Genomic DNA, 19,308 nt, shown 5'->3' with positions numbered 1-19,308 from the left:
TGTTCTGTCACAGTCCACATCGCTGAATTCTTGTATCACTGCAAAGATGCACAGGGTACTAATTCTGCCCATCACTCACTGACTGTACTCCTTGCAATTGCTGGCACAGGAGGGAGCAAAAGAGGCAGGTCCATCAGACTCTGATGCAGTTGCTACCAGAATGGGGAAACCCTACATCAGGGCACAAGGTTTTTTAAGATGAGGAGAAACACATGGTGAGGAGATACACTTGCAGACGCTGAGCACAAGGGAGCTAAAGTTTGGATGTCTAAAATGATTATTTGAAATGACAGCAGACCCTTTCCATTCTTAGCCCAGTGCAGTGAGCAGCAGCACCAGAAAAACAGGAGCACCGTATTTAGTGACACTGCAGTTGAATTTCTGGTCTCCTGAGGCAGGACAGGAGCAAATGCATTCACTGCCAGAAAGCTCAGGAAGCTTAACATGCTTCCATCTCACTGCACTGTTTTTCAATGCATAATGATCAAGTCTTCATATAACCAGGAAAGCAACTTAATATAGAATACACACAATCACTCTGCATGCTTGCACGTGTATCAAGCGGATGGTACAGTTTCTCTTTTTTAATTACACTTCCATATTTCTATTTGAGTTCATAGCATCAGTCAACTACTAACAATATCCCTAACTACAACCCCTAACAGCAGTGACTGCATATTTATGTTGACTATTCATAACCAAATACGATTCTCAAACACATTAATTGATAGTAAATACACATAAGAAAATACATCTTGTGTATAGTTACATCGTTGGAGTACCATATCCACGATATAAAATTTCATACTAAATAAATTTCTGAAAAGACACAAGGAAATCAGTGGTTACCTGAACAAATGAACAGGCAGCTTCATCCCAGCCTGCTGTGGCAGTCTGAGTAACTGATCTGGACACTGCCTAATTCTCAACAGTCACTTATGTCAAAAGTCTTTTTAGCTGATGTCATACATTTAGAGTAGACTTCTCTTTACTCAATCTAAGTTTCAAGCATTAAGCAAACAGTTTGAAAACTCTATCACAGCAGTTGTTGGGCTGTACTTGCCTCTTTCTTCACCTGTCCTTAACCTACTACAATTTTAAATTCATAATATTTAAAAGAACATTGACATTGAGATCGGTTAAATAAACAGACAGTCTGCAAAGCATGTGTCATTTGTAAGTATAATTATAATATTTCTATCCGTTCTATTTTATATTATGCTTCAAGGGAAGAATTTAACCCAGGACAAGGAGATGTTGAAATTGTGTGACCATTTTGTTGACTTTAAGGGGAAGTACTTTTCAGTGGAGGCAATCCTGTATTGTTAATATTGCCTTGAACTTTATTTTTGAGATCTGATGACATACATTGCTGAATATTAAACGATCACAAATAATGAAATACTGAGCATTAAGTAATAAAATGCTGTGTCATTATACGACACAGTGCTGGTATTCAGTTTATATTATATATTTTACACAAACTCAACACAAACTTCCTTCCCAGGTATAATCACCATTGTGATTAGCGACCCTCCACGTAGCAGGGGGGTTGAAACTAAGTGATCATTATGGGCCTTTTCAACCCAGACCATTCTATGATTCTATAACACATCACAGAGTAGTGTAGCTCCACCTATATTGATAGCAGAAACCAAGTAATGTTATGTCTTTAAGTATTTATAAGTTCTTTGTACAGGGCACTGGCCTTTATCTGCTTATATCTGAAGTAACCTCTTTCATCTGAAAACTAACATAACAATTCCTATTTATCATAAACTTGTTCATATTTCTGCATCTTCACCATCCAGAATTGTTTCTGAATTACTTTTCATAGTCCTCACTAAACTGTGATTAAATTCCTTTTTACCTTTTCTATAATAATATTCTCATAGAAATCCTGAAGCCAAATATTTAACTTACCTACAAGGTTTTATGTTTCCACATCTGCCGTATCTAGTTAGCAGCAACATATTTTTTCTTTAAAATCCTATTATTTTCTTTTTTTAACCAGCATATAAGAAAACATTTCAGCACACTCCAATGCTGATGCACCACCATAATGAGTGTTTCTGCCAATGCACCTCTGGGAAAAGTGTAAGCAATTAACTGCAACTGCTACAGCTGAAAGGATACAAAGAAAGGCTTTGTGTTGATTTCATGAATGCTTCAGCTATCTAATAGTCAAAGAACACTTTTCATTTCTTTTTATATTAAGTATAGGCATTCAGAAAAACATTTTATTCCTTTTTATGGAGTAGAAAATTGTATTAAGTGGAAATCGTGAGACAGTATGAACTCAGAAGGCAATCACAGCTTCCAACACTGGTTACAAAACTCTGGATGACTGCTATGGCTGAGATTTCCAAATCTATATTCAACCTCCTAAAAGTCAATGTCTATTCAAAGAATAACACACGCAAGTATGTCTCTAAGCAAGCCTATTGAAAATAGAGCCTCATTTTGGCCAACCTTCTGTCAACCAAGTAACACCAAATTGTCACAGCCACAGCTGGTAGCATAAGTAATTCTCATCATCTAATTACATTATTTTTCATGAAAGAGGAGACAGAAGGTAAATAGAGCAGAATGGAAAGAAAGAACCCAAGTCTTTGCTACTGCTCTGTATTTGTATTTTTTTTTTTTTAATATAAATACATAAATAATATATACATTCACAACCTACATTTCTACTCATTAGGCAAGCTTAAAAAATACATAACCCACAGAAGTAACATATCGAACCAGTTCAAGCTTTGCAAGAAGTCCTGCAGGACTTTTTGTTTTACTACAAGGCAATCTTGTATTAGGAGGTTATATCTTTCAGAGTTCTGACCAGTTTTCTAAAACTGAACTACAATCAAGGATAAAAATTGCATTGAAATCCTTAGAATTGTTCCTGTTCTAAATTTTACCTAGTCATTACTTCACGAAACAAGACAGATCATTCACTTCTTTTCTTAAGAGGTTCCAGGTTATCCAGAGATGTTTGACAATAAATGGGCTCAATTCCAAAGGCTGCAAATTTGGTTTATAGAGCTGAAGTTTTTCTGCACCTTGAAGAATCACCGAAGCACAAGAATTAAGCTTGTCATGGCATTTCTAATTGCAGAAATTTACGTTCAGATGCCCTACACAGAGAAATAATAGCAAGCATTAACTGAAGAGGTTTTTTTTATTGCCCATAAAATTAATGAGAGTCAAACTGAAGGACAGATCAAGTGAATCTGTCTTTTTTCAATGAACGATTAATTTTAAAAATCAAAAAAAAAATTCCTGGATGTCCAAGAAATTTCTTTCCTACAAGTAACACTTTATAATATTACAAGGTTTTCTACTTTTTATTTTGCCAAATCATTTGATGGTGCTCTTTTTAGTATCCATATGTCCTCCATAAGTCATTCGTAGCCATTATCTCTATCTCTGGGTTTACTTTACTTCTTTTAAATGTCAAGAACTTAAGCAAAAGATCTTGACAAAAATGGCAAATCTTAAGCATACAAATAACCTCCTTAATAAGGTGAAAAGTCTCACAGAGTTAACAATCTCACAAGTTGGTGATCAGACATATTCCTAAGCCTTTTTAGAAATGGGGATTTGAAGGTCACAAGTAAGGCCCCTAGCAAGGGCTGACAAAGCAGCAGCACGCATGTACTGTCTGCAGGCCCCAGGTTAACAGGAAGCTATCTGAGAACACCTTACTTCAATCACTATTAGCTGGGACTCAGCTCAAACTTGCATAAAAGTGACTCTTCAGACTTAGATTTGAGATCTTTTGCTACTACATGGATCAAGAGAAGCTGCAGTCCAACACCTTCACAGAGAAAACAAAGTTTACAGAAAACGTAACTGCTAGATTTCACTCTATGAAGATAAACTCTAATTGCTAAGAGACATTAAAGACTGAAGTAACACTCCATAGCTTAATAACATTGATCAGAATAAAATTGAAAACAAGCTTTAGCTACATGTATTATCAGCATAACTGTATTAACACCAGAAGGAACAATTCTTGTGCACAGTAAAACTTATCAGGTATTTACTGTTCTGTATGCTAACCTCCCTTTACTTTATCTACATATTTATTCAACATATATACTTGAGTTTTGCTGCACAAGCTATCCAGACAAAATAACAGCTACAAGAACCACAACCACCTCTGCATAAATTCCTCTGCATCAGTCAATACTCTTTCCTCCAAAGGAAGATTTACATTCTAGTCAAGGGTAGAGTCTCCCAAAGTGCACTTTTCCTATGTAAATTCACCAGAAAAACAAAATTAATAGCAACTGTACACAAAGTAAATGCTAATTGTGCTATGAAGAAATACATGAGCAGATGGGTCAAGGCTGAGGAAAGCAAAGGACAGAAGGGAAGTATGCAGTGCCATGAGTATGAAAACCTTTCCTCCCTATATACAATCCACCACGTCTTCCCAAAAGATCCAGAATTCTGTACTCAAAGTGCTTGTGTTTCAAGTGAAAGATGCTGTATTATCAGTTACCCAGATTTTTTTTAATTAGTATTTACTATTTACTCTAGAAATGGTACCCATCATTGGCAGCACACAGACTAATCCATGAGGGATACACACTACCTACTTTCAGACATGTTGTAACACTCACTGACCCGTGTGTCTTTGACAACTGGTGTTCAACTTCTAATGCACAAGCACTGAATCGAGCTGAGTACTAGAACAGAAGTTTTCAACTGCAAGCATCTTTTGACAGACAGAGACAGAAAGCTGAAAAATGAAGGGCGGGCCAAGGAAAATCATAGAAGCTGAACTTCAGCACTAAATTTTGTTACAGGAAAATCAAAACCATTTTTTTCTTTTAAATTTAGAACCTACAATATATTCACCCATAATCAAAAACACATGAACAAAAGCAGGCAGAAATATAAATTAGATATAACAATGTCCTAATTTGAAATTTATAAAAAGTTTCTAACAGGTGAAAGTAGTTCTGGATTTTGTCTTTTTCTTTCTTGACAAAAATCAGATACCATTGTCAAATCATTAAACTGCATCAGAAGCCCAAACCCTTACATTTATGTCTGCAGTGAAAACATGTTTACTTATATCGAAAAATTAAAAAAAGGACTTATCAGAAAATATCAGAAAATTCTCCTTACATTACCAAAGAATTAATGTTGTGGCATTTGTTTCTTTGTATTGCCAAAGTTAAGCAGAAGACCTCTGCCATTTTGCTTGTTACAGATATCTTCCTCAGCAGGTGTAAACGTGCTCTGAAAGCTGGACCAAACAGAGTGTATTCAGGCCAAGCCAACACATTTTTAATTTGCACATGAAAGCACACAGTTCTGTACTGGTAATGCAATCACCATTAATGCCATCAGCTTTCACTGTCACAGGCACATTTATCCAGGCCTTATTTCTCCATGCAAGCTTCTTTCTTGTTTATCTGAAAGCCTGATGCATTTCTGGTTGTTCTGAAAGACGCTGTTCTTTAAGAGTTTTTAAGCTTATTTTAAGAGATTTTTGGTTCGCTTTTTTTCCTTAAGCTAACTCACAAATAATTCATTTATACTTCCTACATCCCAATTACCACAGCAGCAAGCTATTTCATAACTTCCCATAAGCTGCTCTAATTAGACTACTGCTAAATACAGCCATTCATTTACTACGCTCAAGTCTTTTCACAGGGTCTCCCATATATCCTTCAGGTTTAGAGGATATACACTGTTCTAATAAACTTCACTTACAGCTTTTCCTTGTGAAATCTTTCCTGTCCAGCCCACTCATGCACACCTGCACAGAGGTTGGGCTGAGGCCAAAACCACCACCTCAGAGTTTGCTTGAGCCCTGATTCCAGCAGCTACCTGCAATGCTGAGCCAAAAGGCTATAGAAGAAAGTTTAAAGACCATTTTTAGAGGTTACTATAGATGTCCTCTAATATTATGGCGTTTGTTTGTTCTACAAACTCCATTTCATCATAGTTGTGACATACTCTTTAATTCTAACTGCACAAAATGTTATTAAATAATATTATTGCAGCCCTAAGTACTTCATTCATCTCCTTGACTCTGACCAAAGACCAAGGTTGTGGTGGGATGTGCAGAAATCAAGGGAAGTGTTTCTTCTTCCTTGACCTTCAATTTCCAATTAACAGTTCCCAACACACAGGACTTCCTGAGAATAGCTGTTGCTGACACAGTTATTCACCTTTTTACATTTCATGTGGGTTTTTCTTTTATAGGATTGATTGAAGTACGACTTGATTTTTTTAAAAAAAATCTCTCATTAAATCCAGAAGTTTGTAACCAACTTACTTAGTGTTTTAGGCTACGCATAAGCAAAATTTTGGGACTAAATAACTTCCTCATTCACATAGAAATGGCACCAGTAAAACCAACTACCTGCTTTGCAGATGAATCCCCCCACAAAAAGGAACTACCTGTTAAAGTGAAAAAAAAAGATATAAGATACATTGTTTCAAGTGGCTTCAAGAGCAACTGTGAGTACAAATGTCTCCTGCGTGACCAATTTCTTTCTAAGGAAAAACTGAACCAAACACACTCCAAAGGACCAGAAGCATGACTCCACTCCAGACTTCAAATGAAGACCTGAAACTCTGCATCCTTGGTGATTGCTCTTTTTGCTGTGTTTCAGAGGCTGGGAGCACTTCCACTTGGTGCTCTTGAAAGGCCTCAAGTGGAGCTGCAGGAAGCCTTTCATGTGTGTTTCACCTGATGCAGCTCAGGTATCAGGAACTTCCTTTTTCTATCTTACTCATAATTTTAGAAATAGCATCTCCTGTACTCATTGAAAGTCTGGACATGATAAAGTCAAATAGACTGAATCACGAGGCATAGAATTTACAGTTAAAAATGTTTTAGTGGTTAACAGGAGTATTTCATTTTTGTCTACTCTAAAATATGCTTATATTCAGATTTATAAAATCATGACTCCAAGCAAAAAATTATGCAGGAACTACTTTTTGTGTGGCTCAAATGAAAACTGTTGCAGAGTTCTGCTCCAAAGCATTCTGAAATAACTACAGCAAAACAGAGAAGTACTACCAGGTTTTGCATCAAAGGTGAAAAAATAAAACCTGAAAAGTCTATTTCACAACTCTGCTCAATTCCTGGACTTCATTAGCATCCTTCCAGGAAATGCACAGTAAAATCCTGCGGATTCTTTCTATTCACAATTCCAGTTTCACATCCACTGAGAATGTTAATTTTCAGGTATATAATGTACACACAACGTTTTATATATATTTCTGATCTACTGCAGCTTAAACAAAGCTGTAAGAAATGACAAACAATATACATCACTTTGGTCAAGCATTTCAGGATTTTTACGCTCCTTGTAAATAAATATTTCACGTGACACCGCTTCATTGTCACAAGGCACCACCTGCCAGAGGAGGCTGTCACAAAAGGAAACGTAGCAGATGGAACAGCCTCACCCAGTCACCTCGCATGCGATGCCCACCCCGGTGCCAAGGCTGCAGCCCAATCCGACAGCCATGGGGCAGCCCAGGGAGCAGGTAAGTTGCTCTGCTCCCGGTGCTCTGCCGACAGAACCGGTTGCTATTAATTGGAGGTGAAATCGCATGTAAAATTTTCAGTTAGCATGCCTGTCGAATAGCCAAGCTTCTCTGCTTCCTGCTAGTTCTGCTCATTTCTTCTGGGTCCCATCCAGACCCATCCAAAGTTATCAGCAGATCAGTGTGGTGCTCGAGTGGGGGAATGAGGGAATTGGCTCTGAATTTGGGAATGCTGTCAGTGTGCTTGAAGCCCAGAACAGCAGGTACTGGCCCTTGCACAGTCAACTTCCATCCTCAGGAGGGAACAGCTCCACTATTAAGTTCATTCCCTAGAAAATTCATATTCCTCATTAATTTCTCCATGGCTATTAATCCCAGAAAACTAAAATCCTTTCTAAACAGTCTGTATATCCCTCCGTCCAAAGTAGTTAACACATTTATCACAGACCCCAGCAACAAGATTCAGAAGCTTTAAAAAAAAATACATTTCTATTTATCTCTTGTGAAGATTGTTGTACACATCCACGCCTGACATTTCAGGGACTGTTTGTCACTTTAGGAACTGCAGCATAAGTCTCCACTGCTTTCAGAACATGCTGGGGAAACTGTGGCTGGCACAGAATGCCTGCGGCAAGATTAATTACCTGCACAGAGAACAGCCACTGCCATGCTGCCCCTTCTTCAGTGTCTGCCCTGATTTCTTAAAGTTTCAGGCTCATTTACAAATGATTATTCTAATGTGGAACATCCTGTAAAGTCATGCCCGTCCTTATTTGTTTGAGGAAACATGAGTCCCTTTATACTTTTCATTGACAGTTTATGTTCTCTATAGCTTAGTCTATTAATTATCTGTAAGTAGAAACACAAGCTGGCAGACAGAGCTGTTGTACATTCTGCCTCATTGGGACTGCTGGGTTAGACATCCAGGAGTCTGTTATGTGTGTGAGTTCAAGAACAAATAAAACATTTTTGAGGATTTTCTGCAAGCTTTTAAGTGCTTCTGAAAATATCTTTCTGCCTGCATCCCTCTCCCCTGCACTAAGCCTGTTACACATCAATATTAGAGATGCTTTAATAGGAGATTTATTGTAGTTTGATATACAACGAAGACTGAAGTACGTTCTCAAGTAGACAACAGTGCTTCCTCATGGAGCGACTGAACTCAAAAAACCACCGCCATCAGAAGACAGAAGAGATGAGAGCAAACGCTAATAAGCTCACCATATTGATGGGATCAACAACATATGCATTCAACAATTATAAACACGCTGGCTAAATATTAGCTCTCTGGACCTTATACCAATAATAATGACTTGAAATCAGGGCAAAAATAAAAAGCTAACTCCTTGCAGTTATAGCTTCTCAATTGAAAATACTGAAGACAACATAAAACACACATCAGTGCTTCTAATTGCAGCGTTTTACCGATCTACTTTCAACAATTCTCAAGAAAATATTTTTCTGGGTTCCAGATTCTTACTGTAACTGCTCCTCCATGCTTCATTTCCTGTTTCAGTCTTCACAGGTCTTCCTTAGACCTAGAAACACCATCTCAAGGAAACACTGAAAAAATGCATGTCAGCCAACACAAAGCGCTTGGTTGTACTATTTTGTGTGCTATTTTGTTCCCTCCTTTCCAGTGGAGAAATAGACTTTTTCAAAACACAACCCTTTTTATAATCATAATAACGAAAGAGTGCTGAGTGAAATCAACAATTGTGTCAGAGGGATGATTTTCTTACTCAGGAACAGCCACAACTCGCCCACTAGAAACTCATACTAGATTACATCTCCCTCCACGTATCTGTCAGTTACTTGTAAAAAGTATTGCAAACATCTGAGACAACCTCTACTTAGTAATCTGAATAGTTCTGGATTAGGAACTGTCACTATTAAATTTACACTATATGCATTAAAACACAATGTAAGTTTGATGCATAAATATAAAATTAATAGAGAGGAGCAATTACTAGTTTTTAATACTTACAAAGGCAACAAAGACAGGGTCAGAGGCAGCATGATACTGAAAACACTAATCTGCTGGCACTGGCTAGGAGTCAATGAGTCATCTAGCTGAGTAGCATGAAAAATAATAAAGCGAAATAAAAAATCTCTAGGCAAGATAGAAGTCTAAATAGTTTCTTCTTTAAGTCTCCAACATGCAAATTATTCTGTATCATCCTCAGACCTGAGGCTGGCCTCTCCAATCACACAATTGGGATTTTTTTTTCTAGCCAGAAGACAGTTATTGAATTAAGTTCTTCATAAGGTCTTAGCCATCCAGGCTCTGAATCATCAGCTTTCAGCCTTGCAACCCTAGGGCTTTGTTTGTTTATTTTAAACAGGACCAGCAGCACCTTCAATATGAGCTGAAGGATGAGATGCTCATGCATCTGCACCTCAGCAATAAGAAATCTTCCTCCAAAAATCCACATCTGTTTGCTACAATGTGAGAATGTACGACGGCCATATGTTAAGTGAACATAACTCATTAGGCTACTGACTTAGTAAGCTTCAGATTGTCTCTAACCTTTAGAATATTTTAATGCCATGACATATTACGGTTCATGTAGTAGCTATGATTATTACTGATAGGAAAAACTTCCAAATCAGTAAGCCCCATGCCTCCCCTATACCATTCATCTTTCAGGGATTCAAGGCCTTGGCACGATACAATAACCAAGATGGTTTACTAAACAGCTGCACTGAGCAGTGAGCAAAAGCCCTAGGGCTTTCACAGGAGGAACTGCTGAAGTCAGGACTGCTGGCTACTCTGTTATTCAGCAGAAACACACAGACATGGGATGGTATACAATCCTAACAACGCAATAGGCTGTTGTTAGATGTCAAGTGAACAACATCATGATTCTGGTCTGGCAGGGCAGAGGCTAACATTTCCCTCCCTCCTCCTAGCATCAGCCTGCTAGCCAAAGTTCTTTGGTCATCTTATCACGGGAAGTGAGCATGCTAATCCTTACATTAGTCTATCATTAAAACCTAGTTATCTATTGCACATATATCTTTATCAATATCTAACTGCCTCATATTTTTAACAGCCTGCTCACAAATTCTCTTTTCAAATGCCTCCGGTTATGCACAAGACAGTCCCAAAATAAAGAGTAACAATGCCAAATTTTCAAAAAAATTAACAAGATTAAGTATTGAGTTTTTCAAAACAGATCCAAATCCTAATTGGATTTGTGACTGTTAAGAAATTAAGATACTTCTAAAAATCCAGAGTTACCATTTACACATCTAAATAACTTGGAAAAAGTTATCTTAAGTTGATCAAAAACCAATAAACAGAACAGTCCAGGAATCTAATAAGCAGCACGAGTGGGACTACAAATGAGTAAGGTCCCAAGAAACATAGTACTCAAGCCTGGAGATGCTGTGTATCTACCTGCTATCACTGGCCTCAAGGAGTAATTAAGACACTCAAATTAAACGAGAAGAAGATAAAAGGCCCAAACGTGTAGAGTCACTATGAACATATATTGCAGGTCTGATTTCATGTCTAAACAGTGCATGTAGAAGGGGTTAACTATATAGTTTTCCTTGCTTACGAGGTCTTAAATTCAACTAAAATGCTGATAAAAATAACTGAAATCTTTCTCTTTACTGAGGGAAGGATCCTGCTGTCTTTATTGAGGGAAGGGTATTTTCTTCACTATAAGACTGGCAAGACACCCACACAGACTACCCAGGAAAGGTGATGTTCGAGGACTGGATGGACTTTGGCAAGCAAATGTAGTGGGAGGCGTCCCCACCCATGGCAGAAGGTGGAAATGGATGAGCTTCTAGTTCCTTCCAACTCAAACTATTCTGTGATTCTGTGATTCCATGCAAGATAGTTTGTGGAAAGTCAATCATCTGAGTTTAAGGAAACTGGTCCTACATCACTGCCATCTGGTCACGCTGTTCACAGGACTAATATGTAAGAGCTTTAAATGAGGACTGAAGATGTGTGTGGGAAAGGCTGTATAAATTGTTTACTTCTGAGTCTAAAGCACTCTGCACTCATCTCCTGCTGGTATATTTACCAGTTTGTTAAGCATGGTCAGTCTTTTTCTGCTTGTCCCTGATTGTTTAGACCTTCAAGCAATTATAGATCAAATCAACCAACTCTCACTGCTAAAAATTATAGAGAGGACCTTGCCTTGAAAGACATAGAAATGCATAACCAGATATTCACTGAACATCCAACCCTTATTATGTTCTTCTAAGGATCCCGCTCATATTCACTTCTCAGGAGACTCAGTGTTTTCTGAAATCATGAATATGTAAGCTCAGTTCTCTACAGGTTTTCTTAAATTCATTTTACAAGAGACTTATGTATTATCTACCTGAATGTTTTTTTTTCCCCCACAGCAGCAGTTGATTTTCTGACTTTTATTCTTTCTGCACATCCACTTTTTCAGTATACTTGGTTCTGCACCTTTTTTTGGCTGCCATGCAGCAAGTATGCAGTAAAATTTTACTTACATTGCATACTCTGCACACACCGGTTTGTGCAACTAAAGTCATGGAGTAGCCTCTGTGATATAATGAGGAGAAGGGGAGGTGTGCAGGGAAGGTTATTTCTGCACACAAAAAAAGTAGATAGTAAAAAAAGACAGGAATACTAGCGAAGTGCCTCAGAGAAGCAATAATCAGAACTGCAAGGTCATAGCCATGGCACTAAAACTAATTTCAATACTGCATTTCATTACTATTAAAAACACATGCATTGAATTACTGATAACTCTGATCCTACTGCACTGTATTCAAATATTGGTCTGTCTCTAGAAATATTATCCAATATCACCAGCAGCCCATTATCAAGAGTGGCAGAAACAGCAGGTCCCTGAAGATGAGCTGTGCAGTGCATCACACACAGAAAAATGAGACAACATTCTCAGTCTCATCTGCAATCTAACCTTCATTTTACTAGCCTATTCAGGGTGGATAATTTCTGCCTTTTACTGAGACAAGATTTCCATGTACTGTCATTAGCTTGGAGCTTTTCTTGAGGATTTTGAAGCTTTAGTGCAAGATACCTACAAATGCTTTAGCTGTACAGATATTTAGTTCAGTACTAATTTTCTTAATACATTCTAAAGCCTACCTTTAGACCATTTAAAAGTAGCAGCTCTATTTTTCAGGGAAAAAAATATGCTCTTTCTTTATGACATTCCTTTTCCATTTTTATATAGTTTCGAGTAATTTTTCGTTACATAAACTCATTGCTTAAGAAACGTTAACGATATTAGCCATCTTCTAAATCTCTAGCTTGAGGGTTTAGAGCTAAAAACAAAATACTGTGTAGTATCCGTGGCAGGAAACAAAAGGGCAGGAAAAACAAGACTTCAAACAACTCTATTCATTATACATGAAGTACTTCATCTTCCTCAGTGTGCTACGTCTGAAGTCTTAGAGCTATACTCGCTTCCTATTTTTCTTATTTATTTTTCTCATTTTTCATTTTAAAAAAGAAGGTGCAAAATATATAGTAATGGTAAAGGAAGTGATGTTAGAAACCGCTTTACCAGCAGCATTCATTGGTGCGCAAGATGAATATCTCAGTGTATTGTGCAAAGGACAGACAGACCTCCTGGAATCCTAAAGCAGTATTTTCTTTAACATTAAAGAATGGAAAAACACCTCACCGCCTGTTAACTTAAATCACTTTTCTTCTTTACTTGCAGTATCAATCCAGTTGCAGTAATGTTTTATGTGCTGACTACAGGCATTTTACTGTATTTTTTCCCATTTTAGGTGTTACTCTAACAAGAAAGATGGTTACCCAGCATTGGATTCCGGTATTTATTTTGAGTTACATTCCCTCTAATATTTTCATAGTTCATAGTGGAGAATATAAGCTTAGCTAATGAAATAGAAATATTCTCTACATTTGTAACAGTAGCAAAACAAATAATCCTTCTGCGTACACGCGGTCTTAAGACTTATAATATTCAGACAATCTTTCTCACATACAGAGGGCCATTTTCACTGTGCAGAATCTAAAGGTTTTTCTAACACTCTTTTTCTGCTCAATATTTCATTTAACATTTTTAGTGCTGACAAGTGAGCAAACATTTTCATAATTGTTTTCTAATAGCTAAATTAAGAGTGTGTTGTTGCACAGATTGTGCCTTACTCTGACTTTGTGAAAGTTAAATTTTCTGCCATTTAATCATCCATCACATACAGTGAGGTGTGGTGCAACTGTTAGCAGATAGATTAGCTTTGATTACCAAGAAAAACCATTCAGATAGCCAGAATAGTCTGCCACAACATTCAGTCTTTCCTCCCTCACTGAATAGCAGCAGTAAGAGCATAGAGCCCTGGAGATCCTGCTGCCTCAACATCCAAATGAAAAACTGCTTGACCCTTCTGTTCCTTTGATCTACTATTTATTCCCACTCAACTACCTTACCATATACCTGATGCTTTCTAACTACAAGTAGTACAGATTTTTCTTAGTGCTTCCCCATTGGTGAGACATAAATGGCTATCCTAAAAAGGCATTCAGAAAGCAGCAAAATCAGCACGCTGTCTTGCTTGCCAATTATCAGCTTTGTATGAAATAATTGGTAAGGATCCAATATTAACAATGATTAATAACTTACTTTCTCGACTGCGCAGTCAAAGAAGGACAGTGCAAGATGCGAGACAGTAGGTGTGTCAGACCTCTAAGAAAATCCTGCAGCCAGGTACACTGTGTGTTACAAGTTCATCCAGATGCATCCAAATTCGTCTTCCCAAAAAAACTTCACATATAACTTTGCTTGAATTTTAATGCAGAATCTGCAAATCACTTGAATGCTGTTCAAATTTATCAAAGTGTTATAAACTTGAAAATGGAAGTTTGCCTCATTTACATTCCTCTCTGCACTTTCTCCAACTGCCTAAATTGCTGCCTGAACAAGCATTTATAGTACTTTTCATATTATATACTATGCATGATGCTGTTTCTGTCAAAAACAAACAGTAAAACGAACAGCAAGCTAAAACCAGATGAAATAGTCTCATCATTTTTCTAAGTTGTATCTTTGTCTGAATTTGAACAAAAACCAATATGCTACAAAATGCTTCAGTTGGCCCGTAAATTGGATATGTTCTCTATTAAGCATAATACATCTTACAACCGGATAAGGCACTGCAGTGTGCCAACAACCAACATCCTAAAACACTGAATTAATTTGAGGGGAGGCTTGGATATTATGTTAGACATCTTTCACTAAAAATGAAAAAAAGGGGAGGGGGGGGGAACTACTGCAGAAGTTGTCTGTTACGTCTGAGAAAACTCAATTCTTGGTACTCTCATTTCAATAGCAGTGGACTAGAGACCTAGGTGGAAAGTTTTTACCTACTGAACTGGACATAGAATTGCATTTAATGCTGAGCTCTGTTGTTCCCATGAAATTCAAGTTCATCTTCATTTCCAAAGTTTTCACTGGGAAAACTGAGTTTTTGGGCTTAAAATAAACACAAGAAAACCCTGAGTAGATAACACAACGTTAAGTACTTGCTTCACATTTACTTTTCTTATAAATTGTGTCATTTTACATAAAGAATTTGCATCCCTTTTTACAGTCTTACGCATCGAGTGTAACACAGTGCCTGATAAGATGCCGTGAGATTTGATGGGATGTGGGAAAAAAATCTCAGTTTTATGTATGATTTTTTACACAGTAATGATAATCATTCAAATTATTATACATAATTCTTATAATATTCATAAGAAGTCTCAAACCATCATAAAAATAATTAAATGTGTCACAGTGACACATTTTTCTTGAGTTTATGTCACACCTTTTAAAAGAGCGTCCAACGTAAAGATCACAAGCCTTCTGCTCAATGAGTTTAATAAATGGCATCCTTAAAGGTCATGAGGAATGTGTTGACAACAAGAAACATAAATTAGCTGTTCTTATCTATTCCCAGATGTCTGTTCAGGGCATTTCTCCTGCCACATTAGTTGTAATACCCTAACAATGAAAAAAAAAAAAAAGTGTATGTGTATACATATATTTATATGCACTTTTATATATAAAGAATTTATGATAAAGAATAAACAAGATTATATCTGAGGTTTATTTGCCAAAGCTTTTAGATTCGTACAAAGGTTCACTTTAGATTAACATACACAGAATTTGACTGCCACGTAGAACTTTCTAGTACAAATCATCAGCTGCAGATAAACTAGTATTTATGAGTGAAGATAAACAAGAATCCTGTGTAAATAAATCACTTGCCATTGCCAATCCTTACAAAGATCTGGAGATATACCTCTACAGACTTCATAAGAAGAATGGATTACAAGAAACTTCGGCCCAAATTTGGCATGTAGTTGAAGTGGGCGAGACAGGTCAAGAGATTTGCCAGACCCTCTTATTTAACTATTAAGCCAGGTCTCATAATCAGATCAGTTAAAAATGTTGTTTCATGAGAAACCAAAGAAAAAAGAGAGGTGTGATCAAATAATATTGGCATTGTTTTTAGTAATCATCAATATGCAGAAATCTTTCAGGACAGCTTAGCTGATGACAAACACGGTAGCCATGTATTCTATCTGGGAATGACCTCACTTTTGACATGAAATGTTAGTGAAATTACAAAGTATTTCCCATTTCTGAAAATTGTTGAAAAGGCAAGAAAACTTTATATATAAAATTAAAGCCATTAAGAATATATGTATTGATTTCAGAAGTGATAATGCTGATTTACTACATAAGTAGTAGTTGTATCTAGGTCTTGTTATTTCTCTAAACAGACACTAAACAAGACAACTGCATAAAACTTAAACTATGCCATTAGCCAGTCAATAAAATCTTACACAGAGGTTTTTATCAAGGAAGAAAAGGAGACAGCCATGCAATACTATTATGGAATTTCTGAAGTTGTTTCTTCAATTTATATATTTGAAAAATTCATCTGTCTGGGATTATACAGCCATAGTAAATGAAAGTAATTTATAAAGCAAGATTAGTGCGTTACTTCAGGTTATATGAAAATGTAAAGTAATTTCTTTTATTCCCCCCCCCCCCAAAGAAATATTTTTCTCCTCTATGCATTATTTACCATCTTAAACCTTCAAGCCATTGCTTTTTGCTGCAAGCTTATAAATCATCTCTTCCATATCTACATCTACCCCTTAAAAAGCATACCCAATAGGACTTGTTATATGGTATCTCTCAACCGTAATTACTTCACTAGATATTCCGTAAATACTTCGCCATAGAAGCACTTTTCACCCACAGATTAATGAGTTGATTTTTATATAGTAGCATGCTAGATGATTAGCAAATAAATGTCTGTGTCTGACCCTGATAGAGCTACTTTATGAGGAAAATTTATTCATGAGATGAGCAAAACAAAACCGGACTGTCCCAAAGCATGTGCTACCAATATGGAAAGTCACGGCTTTTATTTTCTTGTTTCCTCATAGCACATAGATAAAAAAGGGTCAGTACCAGCCTCAGGTTCAGCCTGTCACAAACAATTACAATACGCACTGCATAATCTCTAGAAAATGTTTCTTAGTCGTTCTTATTTCACCTGTTGTTATCATTGATAAAAGATGACAACATTTGTTATGGTTAACTTTCCAGTCTGAAGCAATTACATTTCCCCTTATCTGCAATGTGTTCTAGGAAACAGTAATCACTTTCATTCATGTCAGGCTTTCTGGAGGAAGGGTGATTCTTCCAATGACAGAACACTACAAAACATCACAGACTGTGACAAAGGGTCAACGTAGAAATAATTACAGTATGTTTAGGAGAAAACATTCAGTAAACAGTGTCCCTCCCAGTAGCCCTCAGCTCTACCAGGTTAAAAAGAGGACATGGAGAATTACATACAAACCCACATTTGATAGTTTGCCTAAACATTGTTATTCAGAGTTTGCAAATCCAGCTATCAGAAGCAGTGCCACTGAATTCCAGGCTGAGCACAAGCAGTGTGTTATTTATGAAAGTGATGGTTTTGTTCACCTAGAAAGCCACATACAAATTATTTGGAATAAACTACGCTTTGAAGACTATGAAAGCTATCAATACGTGTATAACACACACTATACCTTTTTTTAAAACACTAAAAAACCTACAAGGGCTAGTATAAAGTAACATAATCAGGGAGACGCTTTCTACCTGTTCAGAAAATCACCTAGTGCTAACTGTCAGAATTGTATTACTGATCAAGCTAAATTGTTCAAAATACCCACAGCATGCAGCTACACAGCTGGCATAAAACCTAGGATTAACACAGCATTTTAACACTTCTGCTTATGTACTGAATGTTTACTGTGGCATATACATATACAAATAAAAAATATGAGGAAAACCACATGCAGACAGAGAGAAAGCAATAGTTAATGCTGGAGAGAACAGCTCACTAGCACTTATATAAATGAAAGCCATCAGTACGATCACATGGAACTCTAATAGACAATGAAATAAAGCCTTGGAAAGACAAAGGCTGGCTAAAGGAATGCCAAAATTAATAGAGACTGATTAAAAATAGTGACAAATGTTGAGAAAATTAGAAGACCATTAAAACTACAGAACATTAGACAAACGTAATTGTCACTATAAGGTGGAAAAATGAAAAAAAAAATCTACTATTCAAAAACTTTACTAAACTCCTCAACCTAAATACTGTTCATAGCAACAATTTAAAAAAAAAAGCAAAGAACAAAGGGAATTACCATCAACTTTTTAATGTCCATCATTTGTCATGTATTGCTTATAATATTTATATACTTTTATTCAATTATTTCAATGTTTTTAATGCAATTATCAAATGTTATTCATTTTGTCACATGACATAGTTTTTCATTTAATTTGAGTTGTTTGACTTCTTTATTTTAAACTTTCCTTGTCTAATTTTATCAGACTTGAGCAAATACAGATGAACTTTAATACAGAGGCAAAGGACACATTTTATCTAGCATGACAAGCTGAACCACCTCCAGGGTGTCCATCCACTGAAGAAGTCATATTCTATATTATCCAATGCTGTTATGAAATGTGACAATACTACCCAGCAGATATCAGCGCACTTGAGCAGACTGTTCAGTCATGCCATTACAAAATCTAGTTGACTGACTTTCTCATGGTATTATTCCTGAGTCAGGACTGCAAAGCAGGTCTTAAAACATCACTTTCACACACATATATGTGACAGCCCGCTTGCTATGGTCCATCCATGCTAACAGACTACCTTTAATCACCTTTATATGCATTTCAGTTCTACATGGAAGAAATCACTTATTCACAAGCCTGATTCACAATGATCCTAACTCCTACAGTTTTATGAAGGACATCAGAAAACTCATGATTTTCTTTCCTCCTTGAAGACCAGTAAGCTGTTGCGAATATCAGATATTTTTTTTTCAAGTAGTAGTTAGAAAAACACAAATTTCTAGTCTTCATAACCTCTGGGAAAAGATACTGAAACTGGGGCCACCATGAAGCTTTCGAGTGTTCTATCTAAAAGATGTTTTGTTTTAATGGTTCTGTGATTCTTGACACAGAACCATATAATGCCTGGCTTTATTCATACGAACAGCAGTAAGTCACATAAGATGGGCAATAGTGGGATGTGCCCTCCTTCAGCAGCAGAACCTGCAAGAAGGCATCAGCCATGCTGGTGGCTAGCAGACCACAGAGCCAGCTAACCACTCAACCACTTCGCAGGAACAGCTGCTCACCTGTCTCAGCAGCTCTGGAGATGCTGGGAACACTACCAGGGGAGCACATAGGCTTCATACATTGCCAAGGTATTGACAGATATAGTTTTGCT

The 19,308-nt window shown here is 36.9% G+C and overlaps 2 long non-coding RNA genes across 3 annotated transcripts in view; one reads left to right on the top strand and one right to left on the bottom strand.

The window, feature by feature from the left end:
* LOC149916815 (uncharacterized) overlaps nt 1-19,308 on the bottom strand; it is a 113,990-nt gene that overhangs the window by 73,716 nt on the left and 20,966 nt on the right. The gene's annotated exons all lie outside the window — the stretch shown is intronic.
* Nucleotides 7,435-14,320, top strand: LOC149916816 (uncharacterized). 2 transcript variants are annotated; one of them, XR_016468944.1, is made up of 3 exons: nt 7,446-7,518; nt 13,276-13,319; nt 14,146-14,320. It is a non-coding gene; the product is annotated as an uncharacterized LOC149916816 (long non-coding RNA). The 2 variants fall into 2 exon arrangements; XR_016468945.1 differs by lacking the exons at nt 13,276-13,319; nt 14,146-14,320 and adding an exon at nt 8,611-8,860 and having other exon boundaries at nt 7,435-7,518.

The sequence above is a fragment of the Phasianus colchicus genome, chromosome 9 (genome assembly GCF_987193195.1).
Source record: "Phasianus colchicus chromosome 9, bPhaCol1.hap1.1, whole genome shotgun sequence".
NCBI classification, from domain to species: domain Eukaryota; kingdom Metazoa; phylum Chordata; class Aves; order Galliformes; family Phasianidae; genus Phasianus; species Phasianus colchicus.
This window is presented reverse-complemented; position numbering and strand designations above follow the sequence as displayed.